We start from the raw sequence: 23161 nt of genomic DNA, 5'->3' as shown, positions 1-23161 counted from the left end.
GAGTGAGTGAGTGAGTGAGTGAGGGAGCAAATGAATGAGTGAGTGAGTGAGTGAGTGAGTGAGTGAGTGAATGAGTGAGTGAGCAAATGAATGAGTGAGTGAGTGAGTGAATGAGTGAGTGAGTGAATGAGTGAGGGAGCAAATGAATGAGTGAGTGAGTGAGTGAGTGAGCGAATGAATGATTGAGTGAGTGAATGAGTGAGTGAGCAAATGAATGAGTGAGTGAGTGAGTGAGTGAGTGAGTGAGTGAGTGAGTGAGTGAGTGAAAGAGTGAGTGAGTGAGTGAGTGAGTGAGTGAGTGAGTGAGTGAGTGAGTGAGTGAAAGAGTGAGTGAGTGAGTGAGTGAGTGAGTGAGTGAGTGAGTGAGTGAGTGAGTGGGTGGCAGGGTGAATGTTTGGCCATTAGCCAAGGTTAACCTAGCAAAGCAAAGGACAACAAATACATCTTTGGCTCATTTTTTGTTCAGCTTAATAAAGAGGTGGTTGCTACACTGAAAAGAAAGATCCTGGGCCTCTGTTTTGCTACTGACTCTTTGAGTGGCATTTATGAAACGCTCAAAAGTACTCCCACATGAAACAGCTTGTGGCTGGGAAAGTCACCCAGGAGGGGAGGTCTCTGCTCCAACAACTATTAGCACATTTTAATCAGTGACCATAAACATCATGAACATTTATTTGAATAGGAACTGGAAGCTAGGTCTTCACCCTGCCTTCTGAGTAACCTACTTTCACGTCTGAATCACCAGCTCTCTAAATTCCTTTGTTTTGACAAAAACACTCAGTGTCATTAGAAAGCTATATGACACTCATGCTCCTATGACTTTATGGCTAGGCACACTTAGATGTAGAGATGTGGGTTTGAACTTCTAACTGAGGAAAACACCAGAGCTGTTTGTTCCCCATTCTGGGCAAGCCCTCTCACTGCAGCATTCACACACAAACACCACATACCATCATCATGAGCACCTCAAGAGAAAGTGACCACCATGCCTTCTTTGTGAGGGAGTAGATTATTTTGCTTGGTGTGTCTCTGGAAACACCTACAAGATGAAACTCAAGAGACGTTAGTAGAACTGTGGTAGTGTGAAGGTTTAATCCTCCCACCACATAAAGCACAGCTAAACTCAGTCGGAGAGGTGAATGGAAAGCTGTATTTTACAAGCAAGAATGAAATTCAATGAATCTATACAAAATATACAGGAGTTACAATATATACAAAATTCACAGGAAAGAAAGCAACACAGAGAAACCCTCCTGAGGAGAATCCCACCACGGGTTCCCCTCAAAACCCCTCTCTTCCCTCCCCCCCCTTCTTGTCCAAGATAATTGGACAGAAAAAAGGAGGGGGGAAAAAAAGGATATTAAGGGAAAAATCATTAGTTCAAAGCAGTTGTTAAGAAAGTTAGTTTTCTTATCTCCTAAGTTTCAGTCCAAGGTCAGTTGCATGCAGGCTGGCCAGGAAGAGAAGAAAGACAGAACAGACTGAAGACAGTCTGTAAGTTCTTACAGCTACATTCTACTGATCTACCAATGAAATTAGTTTAGAATTATCTTTGCTTTCCTTTTTACACCTAAACATTCAGCTAGAGAATTCTGTAGCTGTCCTTTTCTAAAGGCACAGCCTAAAACTGTCACAAGACCAAAACCTGGTTAGAGGATGTCATTGGTCTGACTAGGGAGACAATTACTTAGCCAGTCAAATTGAGCCAGTTTAGATCTGCACAACATTCTAGGGACAGCTGACATTTTTACCCAAAGAATTCATGTCTTCAGACACCTGAAGGTTATTGCAGAGAAGCATCACAGTATCACAGTATCACCAAGGTTGGAAGAGACCTCAAAAATCATCGAGTCCAACCTGTCACCACAGACCTCATGACTAAACCATGGCACCAAGTGCCACATCCAATCCCCTCTTGAACACCTCCAGGAATGGTGACTCCACCACCTCCCTGGGCAGCACATTCCAATGACAAATGACTCTCTCAGTGAAGAACTTTCTCCTCACCTCTAGTCTAAACTTCCCCTGGCACAGCTTGAGACTGTGTCCCCTTGTTCTGGTGCTGGTTGCTAGAGAGAAGAGACCAAGCCCTTCCTGGCTACAACCACCTTTCAGGTAGTTGTAGAGAGCAATGAGGTCACCCCTGAGCCTCCTCTTCTCCAGGCTAAGCAACCCCAGCTCCCTCAGCCTCTCCTCACAGGGCTGTGCTCCAGACCCCTCCCCAGCTTTGTTGCCCTTCTCTGGACATGTTCAAGTGTCTCAATGTCCTTCCTAAACTGAGGGGCCCAGAACTGGACACAGGACTCAAGGTGTGGCCTAACCAATGCAGAGTACAGGGGCACAATGACTTCCCTACTCCTGCTGGCCACACTATTCCTAATGCAGGCTAGAGGCAGACCCTCCTAGGCATTGTGTTTTTTCAGATTGTATCATTAACTCCTTTTAGCATCTGCTTTATGAATTTAATCTTGCCCTGAACAAGCTTTGCTTCTTTCTACTGACTGCAGACACACCTCAAGGCAGGCATCAGTATGTTCTGATTAATCCCTCCCCAGACACATACAGAACTGAGTTTGCTCTGCTTCTAGATGGCAGCTGGACAAGTCCTTTTAAGTGGTAGTTTTGGACTTGGACTGTGGTTTCAAAAAGAATGATGCTTTTCCCACTGAAGGCTTTTCCTGGACCTATCTTTGATGGCCTTGTTGCTGAACATTGTGATTATATGATAAAGCGGCACATAAACACTTCCCGTGAAAGGATACATTTCATATAGAATAATTGCATGCTGTGTTGTGTAGAAATCCTGGAGCAATCTGATGTCTCATCTTCTGCTAAAGAAATAATAGTTTCCACCTTTTATGTGCTTGTTGTGACTTAAGAATTTTGTTTCATTTGAAATTCATACACTGAAGGGATACACACAATGTTCAGAATGGGAATGACTGTTTGAAGGCAGCTCTGCTGTTGGAGTGGAAACATTATGCTACTTTAGTAGCTAAACATCTGAGCCTGCTTTCACACAAATTAAGACATTTCCAAGGGTCTTGATAAAACTCAGATAAACTCAGTGCTCATTCAGTTAATAAAAAGTGCTGCACTTTCTCTCCTGGCAAATCTGACTCATAAGTGCTTATTAACACACAGCATTGCAGCAGCTTACCTTTCACCTCCCTAATGAAGCCCAAAATTTGGAATATCAACTCATTGCATTTTCTTCATTAGAATCCCATATACTTACAGGTTTAAAATGGATAGAACAGAACAGAACAGAACAGAACATAGTAGAATAGAATAGAATAGAATAGAATAGAATAGAATAGAATAGAATAGAATAGAATAGAATAGAATAGAATAGAATAGAATAGAATAGAATAGAATAGAATAGACCAGGTTGGAAGAGACCTTCAAGATCATCGCGTCCAACCTATCATCCAACACCACCAAATCAACTAACCCATGGCACCAAGCACCCTATCAAGTCTCCTCCTGAACACCTCCAGTGATGGTGACTCCACCACCTCCCTGGGCAGCACATTCCAATGGGCAATCACTCTCTCTGTGTAAAAGTTCCTTCTGACCTCCAGCCTGAACCTCCCCTGGTGCAGCCTGAGACTGTGTCCTCTTGTTCTGGTGCTGGCTGCCTGGGAGAAGAGACCAACCTCTGCCTGTCTACAACCTCCCTTCAGGTAGTTGTAGAGAGCAATAAGGTCACTCCTGAGTCTCCTCTTCTCCAGGCTAAGCAGCCCCACTTCCCTCAGCCTCTCCTCATAGGGCTGTGTTCCAAGCCCCTCACCAACTTCATTGCCCAATGGAGGAGTTTTAAGATCCATACTTTTTAATCACAGTATCACAGTATCACTAAGGTTGGAAGAGACCTCAAAGATCATCGAGTCCAACCTGTCACCACAGACCTCATGACTAGACCATGGCACCAAGTGCCACATCCAATCTCCTCTTGGACACCTCCAGGGATGGTGACTCTACCACCTCCCTGGGCAGCACATTCCAATGTCTAATGACTCTCTCTTAAGCCACTTTATGTATAGATTGCCAGAGCAATCACTTCAGCAAAGAGTTAATTTTTGCCCTTTTAATGCAGTGAGTATGTGAAACCCACAGCCATACAATTACATTTAAATAGGGCTAGCAGTCAAGTTTGTCTAGATATTCCCCCCCCCATAGAAAAAGCACTCAGTGGATTGCACAAAAGCTCTTCTGAGATCTGAGCTGTTGCAGTATCACTGGGCTGGTGAACTTCAAGGAAACACACACTTCTTTATTTTAATCATCTTTTCCTGTGCACTTCTTACCTTTACACACATCTTAGGTTTGGAAGCACACATAGCTTTCATACCTTCATTAATCATTTGAAATGAACACTGGGGAGCTTTGGGGAAGTTCAGGGGGATGACATCATCACTAGGATTCTGAAAATAATAATTAAAAGTGACAGGTGAGCACAGATGGGAAAGAAAGCTAAACTGATAACATATTTTGTCTGACTAATCACAAGTTTTTAACCCACAAATCAATATAAAATTGTTAAAACTATGAGTATAACTTCAGTGCAGAAAGGTACAGAAGACAGGAATAAAATAGGCAGAACACTGGTAAGGAAAGGTCTAGCCTTAAAATGTTAGTTCAGCACCTTCCTGCTACAGGTTATTATCACAGTAGCACAGCATCACCAAGGTTGGAAGAGACCTCAAAGCCCATCGAGTCCAACCTGTCACCACAGACTTCATGACTAGACCATGGCACCAAGTGCCACATCCAATCCCCTCTTGAACACCTTCAGGGATGGTGACTCCACCACCTCCCTGGGCAGCACATTCCAATGACAAATGAGTCTCTCGGTGAAGAACTTTCTCCTCACCTCCAGCCTAAAGTTCCCCTGGTGCAGCTTGAGACTGTGTCCTCTTGTTCTGGCACTGGCTGCTAGAGAGAAAAGACCAACCCCTTCCTGGCTACAACCACCTTTCAGGTAGTTGTAAAGAGCAATGAGGTCACCCCTGAGCCTCCTCTTCTCCAGGCTAAGCAACCCCAGCTCCCTCAGCCTCTCCTCACAGGGCTGTGCTCAAGGCCTCTCCCCAGCCTTGTTGCCCTTCTCTGGACACCTTCAAGTGTCTCAATGTCCTTCTTAAACTGAGGGACCCAGAACTGGACACAGGGCTCAAGGTGTGGCCTAAAGTGGAGTCACTTGTATCTTTCTGGTTAATTTATGAAATGATCCAAAATTGTACCTGCATTTCCTATTCTCCACAGGACAAAAAGACACTGCATGCTTCCTCCCTGTCCTCTTTGTTAGTTTCAGTGAATCTTATAGTCAGAGCATTCAGCAGGAACGAAAACCATTAAATATAAATAAATATAAATCCAAGGAGCATGGGAAGTGATTTACTGCTGGAAAATGTCTTGGAAACATACACACAATAACACACAGGTCACTGAATGTGCTTGTAAACAAGCAGTTGTCTAGCAAAATAAGTAGTTGTTGATCCCCTTACTGTCCAACAATTTGATTGATTCGTGGATAACTCCCTTTCTTTCCCCTCCAAGACACTTCACAATGACTGCTTTCTGAGCAATGACTTCATGAGCATTTCTAGAACTCTTAACTGAGCACAGAGCAGTAGATGCCTCCTGCACAGAAATACAGCCCAGAAGTACCCCAGGTTTTATTACGTTTCTCTAATCATAATATGTTCTGAGTTTTCCAGCTGCAGGTTGGGCAAGCTCCATTTAGTGAATATTTTTAAATCTCCCAAGTATTAACATTAGAAGTCACACACAATGCTTTAGCTGAGCTCAGGGCCGTCTTTGGAGGCAGGCTTGATGGAATGAACACAAACACGTGGTGCTCAGAGGACATAGCAGATTACTATTCATACAAAAGGGCAACTATTTGCTAATGTATGCATCAGGAAACTTTGGAGCCAGTGTCTGAGATGCAGGACAAGACTGTGTCAGACTGTACACTAAAATGCTGCCATCTTAACATAGCTCACAATTTCCTTGGGTTTTCATCTATAAAGCAATGATTTAAAGACTAAAGACTGCTGAGCAAAAATGTTCCGCTTCTTTTGCAATGCTTAAGACAAAAATGTCGTGAAATAGCTTTTTGGCACCCAGATGAACTATTAAAGCAGCAACTCAGCTGTGACTCCAGACCAGGTGCCTCCTCTAGAGAGCACTCAGGAGGTAGAATCTCCATGTTAACAGCTCTCCCAAACCTTGCTGTCCTCCTAAACTTCATTCAGGGTTGCGATTTCTCCTTCTTTTCAAATCGTCTTCCTCCTGAGTTTCAAGTTATATGAAGTGTGGCTAGCAGGTGGAGGGAGGTGATCCTCCCCCTCTACTCAGCCCTGGTGAGACCCCACCTGGAGTACTGTGTCCAGTTCTGGAGCCCCTATTACAAGAGGGATCTGGAGGTGCTGGAGCATGTCCAGAGAAGGGCCACAAGGATGATCAGAGGGCTGGAGCACCTCTCCTATGAGGACAGACTGAAGGAGTTGGGGCTGTTCAGTCTGCAGAAGAGAAGGCTCCGAGGTGACCTCATTGTGGCCTTCCAGTATCTGAAGGGGGCCTACAGGAAGGCTGGGGAGGGACTGCTCAGGATCTCAGGTAGTGATAGGACTAGGGGGAATGGAATGAAGCTGGAGGTGGGGAGATTCAGGCTAGATGTGAGGAGGAGGTTCTTCAGCATGAGAGTGGTGAAACCCTGGAATGGGTTGTCCAGGGAGGTGGTCGAGGCCCCGTCCCTGGATGTGTTTAAGCCCAGGCTGGATGAGGCTGTGGCCAGGCTGATGTAGTGTGGGGTGTCCCTGCCCATGGCAGGGGGGTTGGAACTAGATGATCCTTGTGGTCCCTTCCAACCCTGAATGATACTATGATACTATGACCACACTGACTTTCCACCCAAGATAGGTAGGAACTCCCTTCCTGCTACTGCGATTGTTCATGGCTCTTTATACATAGTAGGCAATGGCACATAGTGAAATTAGCATGATTTCTGACTGTGAGTTGAGTTGTGGTTAATCTGCAGCTCCTCCTCAGACCTGCCAGCCCCTTGAGCTGAACTCTGCACATTCTGAAAATTTTCAGTGGGGCCCATTTGGTCTTTTCATCACTAGCCAGATTTCATGCAGTCAAATCAAAAGGGTCCTTATGAAAAAGGAAGATAAGAAAGAAATGCAGGCTCAGTTTCACAGCCCTGATTAAATAAAACAAACACTTCTGCAATCTGATTAGAGGTGAAGGAATACTTCAAAAAATATTTGCTGAAAGTCATCTAAAGATTTCAACAGAGGTGGAGTTGGGGGAAGGGTGTTGGGTTAGTGAACATCTCTTGTTTGTGTTTTTGACCTTTTTCCATTTTCTGGAAATAAATTGCAGCAGCATTTGCCAGAGTAGTAGGCTGTAAATCAGCATCACAGCTGAACATCAGATTTCTGAGCCCCAAGTGCTCACATGTGAAACTATTCAGAGCAATCAGCCTCATCCAGAAACCAGGAGATTGGAGGTGTCTGCTCAAAGCAGCTTCAGAGCTGAATGTTTTGCTATTTGCTTTGCAGAAAGAGCAATGAGCAGTTTTATTGTAGGGGATGCATTCAGAATGGGCTGTCAGGAACATTAAGGTCCAACTGAAAGGGTTTTCTGTCTTCAGTTCTCCTTAAGAGAACAGTAGTCTCAGAGTGAGACACTGACAACAGTGAGGGCCATCGCTATGCTCTCAGTATCAATAAACAACTATACTGGTAAAATAATCTTGTATTTATTAAGTGTCAGCTCAGAAGAGGAATATTTGAGACAAGTAATTACTATGCAAGAGGACAGGTGGCAGGGCTAATCTTTTGTCAAAGGAACCATATTATAAGGGGAAGAAATTTAATACTGTGTATTACAGTATTCCTTTCATGGAATACTGCAAAGAGAGGACTCTCCACCCCTTGCTAATTAATTCACATGGAGATATTGCTAACAGATGGTAAACACACGATTAGTCATGGAATCCTTAGTGTCCACTTTAACATAACTATCACCAAAGAATGAAGAGTTTTGCTATTAGATGCAAGAATTGTACAGTCCTGAAACTGCTTACAATATATCCCTGCATTGACTGTGATAGTTCTACCCTACACACATTTAAATACCATGTTCATGTTCTGCCTAGAAACTGTAAATTTTTCTGAGCAGAGCAAACCAACACATTCTGCCTTTGGGACAGCAAGGCTCCTACTGTGAGATACACATCTTTTGCTTCACTTCTCTGCTGTGAATGTTGATTCTTTGTTTCTTCCATTCAAAAACATTTTGCAATGGACAGAGCAACTAATATTACTCACTTGATAATACTGCCCACCAGCCCGTGCTTCCTGTTCAGCTCTTCCTTATTGAGGAGAGAGTACACACATGGAGCTCCAAGGCATCAAAGGCTCATTTTATAAGTCTAATGTTAAAGTTATGTGCTGTTGCAAGCTAGGCCAGCTCTTAAAAAGCATGTAAAATCAGAGTAAATGGAGCCCAGTCTGGCAGCTGGGAAAACTTTCACTGCTAGTGCAGCCAAAGCAGATGCTTCAGCTCAGAGAAGCATTCAGCAAAGCAGCTGCCAAATGCTGTGTTGTCTGGATGGAGGGTCATCCAGGCAGGCATTCAGTGCCAAGGGTGTTGTACTCCTTGTCCCCTCTGGCAAGATGCAGATGTGTTGTGTTTGGGAGTTATTTACATAAAATGGCAGAGATGGCAAAGCATTTGGTGATAAGCCTGGCACGCTATAGATGCAAGATACTAAAGAGAAAAAGTATATAACTAGATTACAGCTCAAGTAATCCCAACCTTCAAGAGAGTCTATAAACTGCATACCAAAGCCTTGCACAGCTGAAAGCCACAAAACACATACCACATACCTCAGAGAGGATAAGAGGAGTTTAGGGGTGGCAATAGCAGTGGTTCTCCAGGAATCCCTTGGCTGCAACCTGGGAGGTTCACGGCTCAGTGTGCAACTGGAAGCCAGGATGACCCAGAGGTGCTGGTGCTGAAAATCCCTGCAGCATCTGCCAGCAGCTAGTGTTCACATTCTCCAATACAATTTATCTAAGCAGCATGTCACTGCTGGTTTCTCAACGTGGCCCTAGCATGAAAGTTCTAGCATGAAAAACTATGTGTGCCCTTGGTGCTCAGTGAAGGGGGGTCTGACTGTATTTTTACCTTCTTCTCAGATAAAGAATGAAAGAAAAAGCCTAAACATGAGTGATTTTTATGTGCTAAAGTAAAACACAGTCACTCCATTCCTTATGGCTGAGAGAGAGCCTGAGTCCAGTGGGAGCTTAGCTGTCGGCTTCAGTGGAGCAGGTCTGAGCCTGACACATTGCCAAAACAAACTGCACCCAGGGAACCGGAGCAGGATGACTCTCCAGCTTGCAGGACAATCTGAGAGTGCAGGATGACTGGAATCACACATGGAAGTTAAATGCAGTGCAGAGCAGAAAGTGCCTGAATGGGAACTCTGAACCCAAGGTTCATAACTCAGAATCCTGCCGGATCTCATCTTTATCCAGATCAGTTTTAAAACATAAAGTGAGCTGTGGACCAGCGCAAGGCTACAACATGGAGAGACAAACAGCAGCAAGGTCTACCACCGGGACCAGCTCCTGCTTCAACTCCAGAGGAGCTTTCAGCACTTGATTATTACTCTCAGGCAAGCAAAGGACCTCCAAAAGTGAGGGCTCCTAGAAAGGGGGAGGAGGGGCAGTGGGTCAGGCTCATCTACACTCCTGTGCAGGAGAGTGAAGCAGTGAGGGAGCAATGGCACAGCAACCGCATGAGATCCAAACACAGTGAGAAGCAGAGCAGCCCGAAGCTACTCCATGGAGAGATGAGCCTGCCCAGCAGAGAGGGTGAGCAGTGTGGAGCTACTCCATGAAGAGATGAGCCTGCCCAGCAGAGAGGGGTGAGCAGTGTGGAGCTACTCCATGGAGAGATGAGCCTGCCCAGCAGAGAGGGGTGAGAAGTGTGGGGCTGCTCCATGGAGAGATGAGCCTGCCCAGCAGAGAGGGGTGAGCAGTGTGGGGCTACTCCATGGAGACAGGAGCCTGCCCAGCAGAGAGGGGTGAGCAGTGTGGAGCAGCAGAACAAGAGGACACAGTCTCAAGTTGTGCCAGGGCAGGTTTAGGCTGGATGATAGGAAGAAGTTCTTCACAGAGAGTGATTGACCATTGGAATGTGCTGCCCAGGGAGGTGGTGGAGTCACCTTCACTGGAGATCTTCAAGAAAAGACTGGATGAGGCACTCAGCGGTTGATTGGATAGGGCTGGGTCATAGGTTGGACTGGATGATCTTGGAGGTCTCTTCCAACCTGGCTGATTCTATGATTCTGTATGCACAGTGTTAAGTCTGTGTGACTTTGTACAGAGTAAGCTAATGAAAACACATTTTCATACTATAAATAGTGAAAGGTGAAATCACAAATGGGTTTGTGGTTGAAAATTCTCCCAACACTAAATTGCCAGACCAGCTCAGTTGGAAGCAAAGGAAGCTGCATTGACAAGCAAAACTACAATCTAAAATGGAATGCAGCAAATATGTACAAAATATACAACAATTACATGTATTTACAGGTATTTCCAATTTATAAACACCATAAGAACAGTCTCACAGTATCACCAAGGTTGGAAGAGACCTCAAAGATCATCAAGTCCAACCTGTCACCACAGACCTCATGACTAGAACATGACACCAAGAACCCCCTGGACAAAGCCAGGGGAGCCAATAGCTTCTCCTTTCCCTGCTTCCTTCCCTCTACCCTCCTGTATACAAAGGGATGAGAGAAAGGGCAAAGAGCAGAGAGTTGTCTGTTAGTACCTAACCAAAACAAAGAACACAGCCAACATCAGCAAAGATCCAGCAGAAGTGGCAGCTAGAACCAGGAAGCCAAAAAGAGAGAGATAGTTTACAGAGCTAAGTTTTATGCCTGTGATCTATCCAATGGGATTATTTAGAGCTCATCACTATTTTCCTTTTGACATCCAGTGCTGATTTATTTACATTCTACCACTTTCTGTTCCAGATCTGTGGAAAATTTTCTAGGCATAGTCTGAACCTACCACAGGGTTCATCTAAAATGAGTCTAAAAATGCATATTTACTGTCCATGGATGGAATATTCTGTTTATACTTTGCTGTGTGATGTGCTTTGCTTTCTCCACTCTTTTAACTGTATATTTTATCATACATTTCCAGGTGGTTTGTTGTGAAAGTTCAAAGGCATTTGGGAATTGATGAATGAAGTTGTTTTTCCTAGGTGAAAAGATTAAGTGTTTGTAATACCTTGCAAGGTTAGCTAATGTACAGAAACATCTCATTAAGAGATCAAGTTCCAGTCCATCAAAATCAATTTTCCTATTGTAACAGGAGGCAACAGATGATGTATATGAGAGAGGTAGTGTGTGCTGAAGGAAGCACTGGTAAAGAAATCATCTGAAGGGACTGCCAACAAGGCATCCCTTTTACTTTGGTAGGCTTGCTGCTGCTTTTTCATCAGAAGACATAACAGAAAAGAAGATGAAGAGTAAATATAACCATTTGTTTGTTTGTTTCCCCCACTATGATCCTTTCTCTGCTCAGTTATTTCTGTCTCGGGCTCTCTTACTTTGCCTACTCATGTTAGTTGCAGGGATGGTTTGGTATTTTCAAACCTGGCTAGGAGGAAAGAAATCACAGACCACCTCTGAGAAGGAGAAAAGGATCAATGTCCCTTTTGTGCCTCCTAGAACTGCACTGCCTGTTCCCAGACTATTTCCCAGGATGGCCCCTTCTGCATCCTTCCAACACAAGCTCTGAGAGCCTTGACCAGAGACACGCCCCGAAGCTATGAAAGAACACAGTCATTCAGGGGAAAAAAGAAAGGAAAGGGAAGGCATTTTTGCCCTGCTTTAAAAATAAAAATAATTTTTTTATAAAAAGCAAGTTTTGCTCAGAACAAAGCCAGATTTTTGTGCTTTGATTTCTGGCTGCCTACCTACACGCACAGGCTGGGTTAGCTTATTCTCAAAGCACGGTATTTAAGCCGAGAGAGAATATTTGGCAGTTACTTTTAAGATGTAATGAAAAAATCAGTTTGTCATCAGTTTGTAATGGTGCAAACATTTAGGGTTCTGTAAGGCAGATTTAATAACACTGTGCTCTCTAAAGTAAAATGTTAGCACTTGGCTAGTGGCCACCGTGGGTAAAAATGAATTCTTGTTGCTGGAATGTTACATTTCTGTGAGGTTAACCACACTTAGGCCAGCCTCAAGCCAGAAATTAGCCTTTTGGCTGCTAAAATGGCAGCCTAAATGTGCAGATTTGATAAAGAAATTCTCAGTGGTTCCAGCTATTTAGGCCAGATCAGAGAAAGGATAAGGCTGTTTAGCATTCATGTAATATTGGTAAACTAGGTCTAAAATTGCTTCCACCTCTAAGTTGTCAGTACCAAACCATGGTGAATCTGCTCATAAAGCATACTTTAGCCAGAACCTCAGCTTCTCAATTCTGCAGTGACTGACATGTGGCAGGTCCCTTCAGGATATGGAATAGAATAGAATTAACCAGGTTGGAGAAGACCTGAGAGATCATCAGGTCCAACCTATCACCCAATACCATCTAATCAACTAAACCATGGCACCATGTGCCTCATCCAATCCCCTCTTAAACACCTCCAGTGACGGTGACTCCACCACCTCCCAGGGCAGCCCATTCCAATGGGCAATCACTCTCTCTGTGTAAAACTTCCTCCTGACCTCCAGCCTGAACCTCCCCTGGCGCAGCCTGAGACTGTGTCCTCTTGTTCTGGTGCTGGTTGCCTGAGAGAAGAGACCAACCTCTGCCTGGCTACAACCTCCCTTCAGGTAGTTGTAGAGAGCAATAAAGTCACCCCTGAGTCTTCTCCTCTCCAGGCTAAGCAGCCCCAGCTCTCTCAGTCTCTCCTCATAGGGCTGTATTCCAAACCCCTCACCAACTTTGTTGCCCTTCTCTGGACTCGTTCCAGCAAGTCAACCTCCTTCCTAAACTGAGGGGCCCAGAACTGGACACAGGACTCGAGGTGTGGCCTAACCAGTGCAGTGTACAGGGGCAGAATGACCTCCCTGCTCCTGCTGGCCACACTCTTCCTGATGCAGGCCAGGATGCCATTGGCCCTCCTGGCCACCTGGGCACACTGCAGGCTCATGTTCAGCCTACCATCAACCAGCACCCCCAGGTCCCTCTCTACCTGGCTGCTCTCAGCCACTCTGACCCCAGCCTGTAGCACTGCATGGGGTTGTTGTGGCCAATGTGCAGAACCCGGCACTTGGATGTGTTCAATCTCATGCAGCATAGAGACTGATTGGAAAATGTGCCTCTATCAGTATAAAGAGAAACATTTATTTACATGACTGTAGGACACACTAATGGGTGTCTAATAGATGCTGGTTTTCAGTGAGGTGAGCTTAATTTCTCTGAGCATGAAAACTGACTTTGTAAACAGTGTTTCTGTTTTGTTTTCAGCTGGACTAGGCTAGATTTGCCTCACAGAGAATCTGCACCCACAGACACAACCAAGGGTGGGGACACTGCTTCCTCATGCGAAGGTGAAGCTGACAGCCATGGTGCAAGATGATGAGATCTTTTTCAAAGCAGCCTGCTCTCACAGTGGTGAGGAGCAGGAACACTGTATTTGGTGACTGCCCACGGTTAGATGACCTTAGCTACCGCGATTGAGAGATGGAGACAAAGCTTGATGCAAGCAAAGTGTCTACTTTATTGTACAAAGTCTTTTCTTTATATAGGCTAACATAATCAAAAGCAACTTGTGATTGGCAATCAAATGTGTCCATCCGACAGTTACAGATTGGTGACTGGCTGCCGAGAAAAGACCAGGGGAAGGCCCAGGCAGGTGTTAGACAAAAGGCAAACGATCAAGCATCTTGTATCTAAGTTCAGAGAGAAGACAAAAGACTCTCTTGCAATGTTTACCAGCTCTTATTCTCAGGTCGTTCTGTGGCTTCCTGAGTCACAGTGGCCGTTGGTAATCAGCTAAAGGCTTTTTCTCTCTACACAGTTGCAGTTTGTTCCCAAGGTCTGTGGCCTACAAGAACTAAAACATCTCCTACTATCAGCTGAGCATTGCTTGAGGTTCTACTCCCTAAATAGAGTGCATCACTTAGCCAATTGTGAAACCACAGAACAAATCTTCCTTTTCTCTCTCCTAGCTGGGCCAGCCCGAAGCACAAAACCCTGTGGTGGGGTGGAAGGGTAAGGCCAAGAAGCCTCCTCCCTTCCCCCTTGTAAGGTAAAGGGAAAGAAAATTGAAGGGAAAGGGAAAAAAACTCACAAGCTGAATTAGCAAGGCAGTGGAGCTATATTTACAAAGCAGTGTAGGATTTGCAGGGGAATATTTACAAATTTACAATATCTACAATATATACAAAGATATACAATAAAGTAACACAGAAATGAGAGTTCCCCTCTCGGCTGAGGGGGGTTTCACACCTCCGCTCTCCCCTCTTTCCCCCTTTCCCCAGAGTGGGATAGAAAGAGAGAGAAAAGAGAGAAAAAATAATGTTAGAAGCAGTTCGTGTTAATTGGAAGGGAGTTAATACCGGCCTTTTTCTGGTCTTCAAGGCCAAGGCCTTGGCAGAAAGCCCAGCACAGAAAGAGCTGCAGCACGAAGAAGAGGCGGAAGCAAGACTGACAGAGAAGTGCTGGAAATGCCCAGTTCACTCCCAGTTCAGAAGGTGCTTCCTCCCACTTCACCAATGAAATTAGTTTAGATTATTCTTTCCGTTTACCAACTTCCGTCCACCATATTCCCTTTCTTAAGGGGACAACGTCAACCAGCCACAAACCCCAAAGCTTTACTAATGATGTATTATAGCTGGGAAAGGAAGCATGCTCAGAAGTCGGTGTGCACACAGATATGAGCATGTTCGCAGCTAGGAACTTCACACAAGGCACTGAGGGAAAGCATAGAGCTGTTCCTGCCACAAGAGTTGTTCTTTCTTTTTATTCAGAATGAAACCTACAATAAGAAAAAATTGCATAAAATATTTTTTAAAGTCGAAAATGTTTTAAAAATGCCACAAGTATGAAAGCACAGCATTCCTGCATTTCCCATTGCATTTGTGAGCACCCAGCCCAGCATGTCCTTTCCTTCTTTAGATGAAGTTGCCTGTGGAATAGGACCCATTTTATTTAAACTTCAAAAATTACTGAAACAGGAGAGAAAGGATAAAAGAAATGGTTTCCTACCCAGCTTTTGTCAGCCCTTTTCCTGGCTGCACTCTCTTCTCTGCCCAGATTTGTGCAGTCAACAAGGGAGAAAGGCCACACAGAGGTCGGTGCTCTCAATAGGATTTACCAAATCATTGGCATGGCAAGCACGGTTAGAATAGAATATAATAAACCAGGTTGGAAGAGACCTTCAAGATCATCGTGTCCAACCCATCAACCAATCCAACACCACCTAATCAACTAAACCACGGCACCAAGCACCCCATCAAGTCTCCTCCTGAACACCTGCAGTGATGGTGATTCCACCACCTCCCTGGGCAGCCCATTTCAATCGGCAATCACTCTCTCTGTGTAAAACTTCTTCCTAACCTCCAGGCTAAACCTCCCCTGGCGCAGAGTGAGACTGTGTCCTCTTGTTCTGGTGCTGGCTGCCTGGGAGAAGAGATCAACCTCTGCCTGTCTACAACCTCCCTTCAGGTAGTTGTAGAGAGTGATAAGGTCACCCCTGAGTCTCCTCTTCTCCAGGCTAAGCAACCCCAGCTCCCTCAGTCTTTCCTCATAGGGCTTGTGTTCCAAACCCCTCACCAACTTTGTTGCCCTTCTCTGGACACGTGCCAGCAAGTCAACCTCCTTCCTAAACTGAGGGGCCCAGAACTGGACACAGGACTCGAGGTGTGGCATAACCAGTGCTGAGTACAGGGCAGAATGACCTCCCTGCTCCTGCTGGCCACACTGTTCCTGATACAGGCCAGGATGCCATTGGCCCTCCTGGCTGCCTGGGCACACTGCAGGCTCACGTTCAGCCTACCATCAACCAGCACCCCCAGGTCCCTCTCTGCCTGGCTGCTCTCAGCCACTCTGACCCCAGGCTGTAGCACTGCATGGGGTTGCTGTGGCCAATGTGCAGAACCTGGCACTTGGATGTGTTCAATCTCCTGCCCTTGGACTCTGCCCATCTGTCCAGCCTGTCGAGGTCCCTCTGCAGAGCCTCTCAACCCTCCAGCAGATCAACTCCTGCCCCCAGCTTGGTGTCGTCTGCAAATGCACTTAGCTGCTGTCCACTTGCATATGTCTGCTCTAGTGAAAGTCCAACCCTCATGGTCTGCTACAATCACTTGTCATAGAAGAAAAGATCCTTCCTATATGAGTTTCGATATGAAGAATTTCTTTCCCTTCATAAATGTCACTTCCTTTAGTCATATTACAGCCCTGGAAATTGCATAGGACTACGGCCATTTCTCAGAAGGAAAATTAATTTACTTTGTTTTGTCATGCCAAAAATTATAGCAATAGCCAGTGACAAAACTCAACATCCCCTGCTCTAAAGCATGAACTCATGTCCCACTCATGTTGCTTCCCTGCTTTAGCCAGTTCTTATCTACTTTCTTTAGCATATGTGTCATGGTAGGGCCAAACGAGGCCCAGCATGAACCCAGATGGACCCTGATGTGTTGAGACATGGTCCCACTCTCCCCCCTCCTTCCTGCAGAAAGTCAGGGTAATGTAATAAAGGAACACAGGGGCCAGGACCATGGGTGTCTGGGAACTCTCCTTCTGGGCTAAGGGCACATGTGCTGGCACTGCTCCTGCCTGACCAGGCCTAGGGTTCTGCCTTTTATGGCTACAGCCTGGCAGAACCCTTCTCACTGGGTAACTGTGCTGGTTTCAGTTGCCCTATTGGCCCAAACAAAACTTGGGCAAGATACATGCAGAGGCTGATTTCCAGTCACCTTGACTTGCTTAAGCCTTGCTTAAGCTTTGCCTTGCTTGAACCTGCCTGGATGTGTCTGGCTTGAAGTTGCCTCAAGTTGCATCTCCTTGAGTGCCTGGTCCAGAGCCTGGGATAAAGCCACAACCCTACACACTGCAAGCTATGAGAGAAGCCATGAACCTTAGAGCCAGAGCCAAGCCTGCTTCCCACTGCAACCGGAACTTTGCTGTGCCTCAGTTTCCCCAGGACAAAGCAAGTGCCTGTCATGAGAAGCCTCATAACCAGCCCTCCATCCGCTGAAGCCAGATCAGCCCCAGGACCCCATGGCATTCCTGCTGGCAGCCTGCCCTTCCTGGCACATGAGTGCCACAAAGCCTCAACACACAACAGCAGCGCTTCCCACTTGGGTGCAATCAGCTGTGAGTAATTAATTGATTACTCTTTGGCTTAACAGTTCCTGTCGAGTCTCCCCCGTGTGCTCGATGCCATCTCGCTCCTGGGGCTTCTCTCTCTCTGATATTCCTACTGCTGAGCATACAACTGTTAGAATTGTCCCAGCTGCCTGAACACTGCACACCCCACTGCAAATATCTATTCTAACTGTGCATCCAACCCATTTAACGTGTTTTGGGCAATTCTTCATATTAATAAAAGGTTATTAATATTCTTATTACTATTTGCCATATTGTTTAAAAATTAAGGAATTATATTCCTTAACAATATAAATTGTGCCAAATATTGCATATCCCAAGATATATTCCCTGCTGTTGACTTGCAGGTATCTCTCTGTAAATATTTTTTTCTGGAATTTCCAGTTAATCCAGAATTTTATATCTATCTAAACCTAAGAACAGTGTGGCCAGCAGGAGCAGGGAGGTCATTCTGCCCCTGTGCACTGCACTGGTTAGGCCACCCCTCGAGTCCTGTGTCCAGTTCTGGGCCCCCCAGTCTAGGAAGGAGGTTGACTTGCTGGAACATGTCCAGAGAAGGGCAACAAAGTTGGTGAGGGGCTTGGAACACAAGCCCTATGAGGAAAGAATGAGGGAGCTGGGGTTGCTCAGCCTGGAGAAGAGGAGACTCAGGGGTGACCTTTATCATCACTCTCTACAACTACCTGAAGGGAGGTTGTAGACAGGCAGAGGTTGGTCTCTTGTCCCAGGCAGCCAGCACCAGAACAAGAGGACACACTCTCAAGCTGCGCCAGGGGAGGTTTAGGCTGGAGGTTAGGAGGAAGTTTTACACAGAGAGAGTGATTGCCCATTGGAATGTGCTGCCTGGGGAGGTGGTGGAGTCACCATCCCTGGAGGTGTTCAGGAGGAGACTTGATGGGGTGCTTGGTGCCACGGTTTAATTGATTAGGTGGTGTTGAATGATGGGTTGGACAAAATGATCCTGAAGGTCTCTTCCAACCTGGTCTATTCCATTCCATTCCATTCCATTCCATTCCATTCCATTCTATTCTATTCTATTCTATTCTATTCTATTCTATTCTATTCTATTCTATTCTATTCTATTCTATTCTATTCTATTCTATTCTATTCTATTCTATTCTATTCTATTCTATTCTATTCTTATCTGTGATAGCACTGCTCAATGAATGCTAAAAATGCACCATGACATAAAATAGGTAGTTCTGCATCCTCTTGAGTCAGTGTTTCAGTGGTCTGGCTAAGCACTGGTGATGAGAAATAACAAAGATAAGAATAACTGACGTTATGAACAGCACATCACGTGAAATTGCATGTCCATAGGGAATGCTTACACTCACCTGAAGAAGAAAATCTTTTGGCATTTATAATCCTGGACATATTGCAGTACATGGAGAAATAACAGTCATAGGTTTTGTTACATATGATCTAATAAAGAAATATTTGTTATTTACGAAGCAGAAACTTAAATCAGGTGCTGAGGTTATAAGTTATTTAAGAGGTAAACTTATAAAGCCATTTATGCAACCTTACAATTGCATTATAAGACACCTGAGGGCTTCTACTCTGCTGAAAGTGCTGCATGCAGTCCTCTTGTTTTCAAAATTTTGGTTCTCCCTTGCACAAAGCCAATCACCAATACCAGAACAAGAGCACCACATGTCAAAGTGGCAAAAACACAGCCTGTGAAGATGGCAAGATGTTGCCTAACTCCACTGGTGAGAGTTGCTGCTGCTACAGAGGAGGCTCAATATCTTCTGAGTCAGCTCTCTCCCGTAGGGTGTCCCATGCCTCATTCTCACCTGCTCTTTCAAAATTCTTAATGTAATCTGGATTCTGTGAATGAAACACTTATTCTGCACTGCCTTAGGTGATAAGTTGTTGTGGGTTAACCCCAGGTTAACTCACTGTTACAGAGTGCTCCAAACCCCCCTTCCCCCATTTCCGTCAGCGGAGGTTTGAATGGGGAAAGACAAAGGCATAAAATTTCCTTCCAAAGGGTGAAATTGCCTTCCCCTGGGGGACAGGTAAACGGTACCCATTCTTCCCACCGGGCTGGAGGTCACTCTCAAGGCATTTACTGGTCAGGGAGGTCTGCTGGATTTGGGAGCCATGATTAGCAGGGTGCTTTGTGCCCAGGATACATTGGCCTTGGACGCTTTGTCTAGAAACGTCTTAAATAGAGTGACCAGAAAGTGGTTGAGGCTCTCACCTTCACCTTGCTCACTCCCATTTTCTGCTCTCATCTTGGACTTGCTCTGTGTTCATGGCAAAATTGGAAAAACCAGCACTGGGACCTGGCTTCTCCCCAGACCTGCCTGCCCTGGGGTCCTGTTCCCTGCCTGCCATGGGGTCCTGTTCCCTGCCTGCCATGGAGTGACCCTGCCTGCCATGAAGCTGCGGCTTTCTTGCACTGCTCAGACAGTGCTGCTGCAGGAGTTTCCCCTCCTGGCAGCCGTGTCTATGGACACTTTGATTCTGGCAGGTCCTTTTCCTTCGGATCTGTGCCACGTTATCCACAAACTGGATTATAAAACCTGCAGTTCTGGAGCCTGCCACCGGAGAAGGACCTAGAGACCATCTCCAAATCCCTGCTCCATCCTTGTGAGTAAAACCAGAATTCTCATTGGCTTTCCCTAGGGTCCTGGCTTGCCTCTGATTTTATAAGTGGAGTGAAGCTATTTTGTGCCTTAGCCTTTTCCATTTTCTGAATTCTCTGAATTGTACTAAAGTTGCCCATGAGCATCCTGGTAGAATTTGTGACCAAATAGAACCTGTAAATAATCAAATATGTTTTATACATAATTTTGGGGAGAGGTTTTGGGGAAAAATAAAGATAACTGAATTTATATATTTCCTGCCTCGTTAATTTAACCCCAATCAAATCACTCACTCATCCCTTGGGTGGGATGGGAAAAAGAATTGGGAGGGTAAAAGTGAGAAAGTATTGAGATAAGGACAGTTTAATAGGTTGTGTGCACAAGCAAAACAAGGAATTCATTTACCATTTCCACCAGCAGTCAGGTAGGTGGTCAGCCAAGCTACATCACTCATAGTGTTACTTGGGAAAACAAAAAGCCACACTCTGAACATCCCCCCTTCCTTCTTCTTTCCTTATCTTTATATCCTGAGCATGTCATAGGACATGGACTTTGGACAGCTGGGGTCAGCTCTCTGAGCTGTGTCCCCTCCCAATGCCTTGTGCTCAGTCTACTTGCTGGTGGGGTGGGATGAGAGGCAGAAAAGGCTTTGGCTCTGTGTAAGCCCTGCTCAGCAATGAATACAACTTCCCTGAATTATCAATAAGCTGAAGTACTGTGTCCAGTTCTGGGGTTCTCAGTTTAGGAAGGATGTTGAGTTGCTGGAGTGTGTCCAGAGAAGGGCAACAAAGTTGGTGAGGGGTTTGGAACACAGCCCTATGAGGAGAGACTGAGGGAGCTGGGGTTGCTTAGCCTGGAGAGGAGGAGACTCAGGGGTGACCTTATCACTCTCTACAACTACCTGAAGGGAGGTTGTAGACAGGCAGAGGTTGGTATCTTCTCTCAGGCAGCCAGTACCAGAACAAGAGGGCACAGTCTCAGGCTGCACCAGGGGAGGTTTAGGCTGGAGGTTAGGAGGAAGTTTTACACAGAGAGAGTGATTGCCCATTGGAATGGGCTGCCCAGGGAGTTGGTGGAGTCACCATCATTGGAGGTGTTCAGGAGGAGACTTGATGGGGTGCTTGGTGCCATGGGTTACTTGATTAGGTGGTGTTGGATGATAGGTTGGACACGATGATCTTGAAGGTCTCTTCCAACCTGGTTTATTCTATTCTAGTCTAGTCTAATACTGTTTTCAGCATAAATCCAAAACCACAACCCCACACTAACTACTAAGAAAATTAACTCTATCCCAGACAAACCCAGCACGTGTGGATAACACTTTTGTGAACAACTGAGCTAACTAAACTAAAATCTTGTGAACTATAAAACCGGGGTGGGGGGGGGGGGGGGGGGGGGGAAGTCAAGACAGCCTGTAAATGTCATTTGAAATATCTTGAAGTAGCTCTATGGATCATCTGTACACATAGCTGAAAGGAAAAGGGCTTTTCAGACAGAAGAGAGACAGAGGTATTTGCTTATAGCATTACATGGCCTTGTCTGTGCCCATTTTGTCAGCCTTACACCACAGGACACCTGACAGCATAATGATATAAAATTATATGAAATGTAAAGGAAAGCAAACACCTATTTTGAAGAAATACCCCCTGAGCACTCAGTTCAAGTGCCTGCATCTCCAAGCTTAGCAATAGCAACTTATTTCAGAACAAAGTATACATTCTGCTGGCAGGGTGGAAGGGCCATGATATATATTCCCATTACATTACATGCCTACCATGATGAATCTTAACCTTCACATTAAAGTCACAAGGGCTACTATTGTTCATATCCTTTCAATTTTCATCCCCCATCTGAACACACTCTTCCATTTGAAAAAAAATGAATGCATTAAACAAAGGCCTTGACACATGCCTGGACAGAGTGAATTGAAGAGAAAGAAGTTTGGTTGCTGTTCCTTACAGTTGTGAAACAGAAATTGCTTTTGTATGAGGCTGGGTTGAAGAGAGTGAAACTAAACATTTATAAAATCAAGCAGGGATTGAAATATGCCATTGTGGTTACTAACATTTTGCAGCAGCAGATCAAGTTTCACATTTCATCAGCTGAATAGAATCTGTGTTCTGGCCTATTGTGGTTCAGTAGCTGACAGCAGTCAAGTAAGTGTTGCTCTCATCCTGGCTTAATCATTTCTATTATACTCAGTGTCAAAACAATAATGTCAGTGAAATGGGCTTGCTGACATTATAGATTAGAACTGAGTGATTCTGAATATCCTGTGACTGAACTGCATTTTATAGTTAGAAAATTACACATTACAATTACAAATTAAAGAGCTTAGATCTCAACAGGCTGTATCAACAAATATGGAGCTATGGACTTCAAGCTGCCAGAGAGATGATCTGTCATGAAATTAATGAGGTTTAATGTATACTAACAAGAGAACAAGTGACGAAATATTTGGCCACGTGTTTGGAGAGGATCTGAAGGGATTCAGTTTTGATATGAGGGATTAATTCAGCTGCAAAAGAGGTGAGAATCTCTAGGGTAATCTCAGAGATTTAAAGTGTGTTTGGGGGAAAAAACTGTCCTTGAGTTTCTTTCTTACATCTGCCAGCCACCACAATTTACACAGACACATCTTATGATGTTGGCTTGAAGAACACATCACAGTTTAGAAAGCAGCCACAGTAGCAGGCCACAGAATTTGTGAGTGACTGACAAGTACCAAATAACAAGAAGCAGCATTTAATGACAGAAGTCACCCGGACACTTCTGTCATCTACCCCTTAGACTGCATGGAGAGCAGATGCATGGAATTCATCTTGAATAGAATGGAATGGAATGGAATGGAATGGAATAGAATAGAATAGAATAGAATAGAATAGAATACAATACAATACAATACAATACAATACAATACAATACAATACAATACAGGTATTGTATTGGAAGAGGTTGGAAGAGACCTTTGAGATCATCAAGTCCAACCTATCATCCAACACCATCTGATCAACTAAACCATGGCACCAAGTGCCTCATCCAGTCTCCTCCTGAACACCTCCAGTGATGGTGACTCCCCCACCTCCCTGGGCAGCACATTCCAATGGCCAGTCTCTCTTGCTGGGAAGAACTTCTTCCTAACATCCAGCCTGAACCTCCCCTGGCACAGCTTGAGAC

The sequence above is a fragment of the Melanerpes formicivorus genome, unplaced genomic scaffold (assembly GCF_026170545.1).
Source record: "Melanerpes formicivorus ecotype bairdi unplaced genomic scaffold, bMelFor1.0.p_v2 SCAF_84, whole genome shotgun sequence".
Lineage (NCBI taxonomy): Eukaryota > Metazoa > Chordata > Aves > Piciformes > Picidae > Melanerpes > Melanerpes formicivorus.
Note: the sequence above shows the minus strand (reverse complement) of the source record.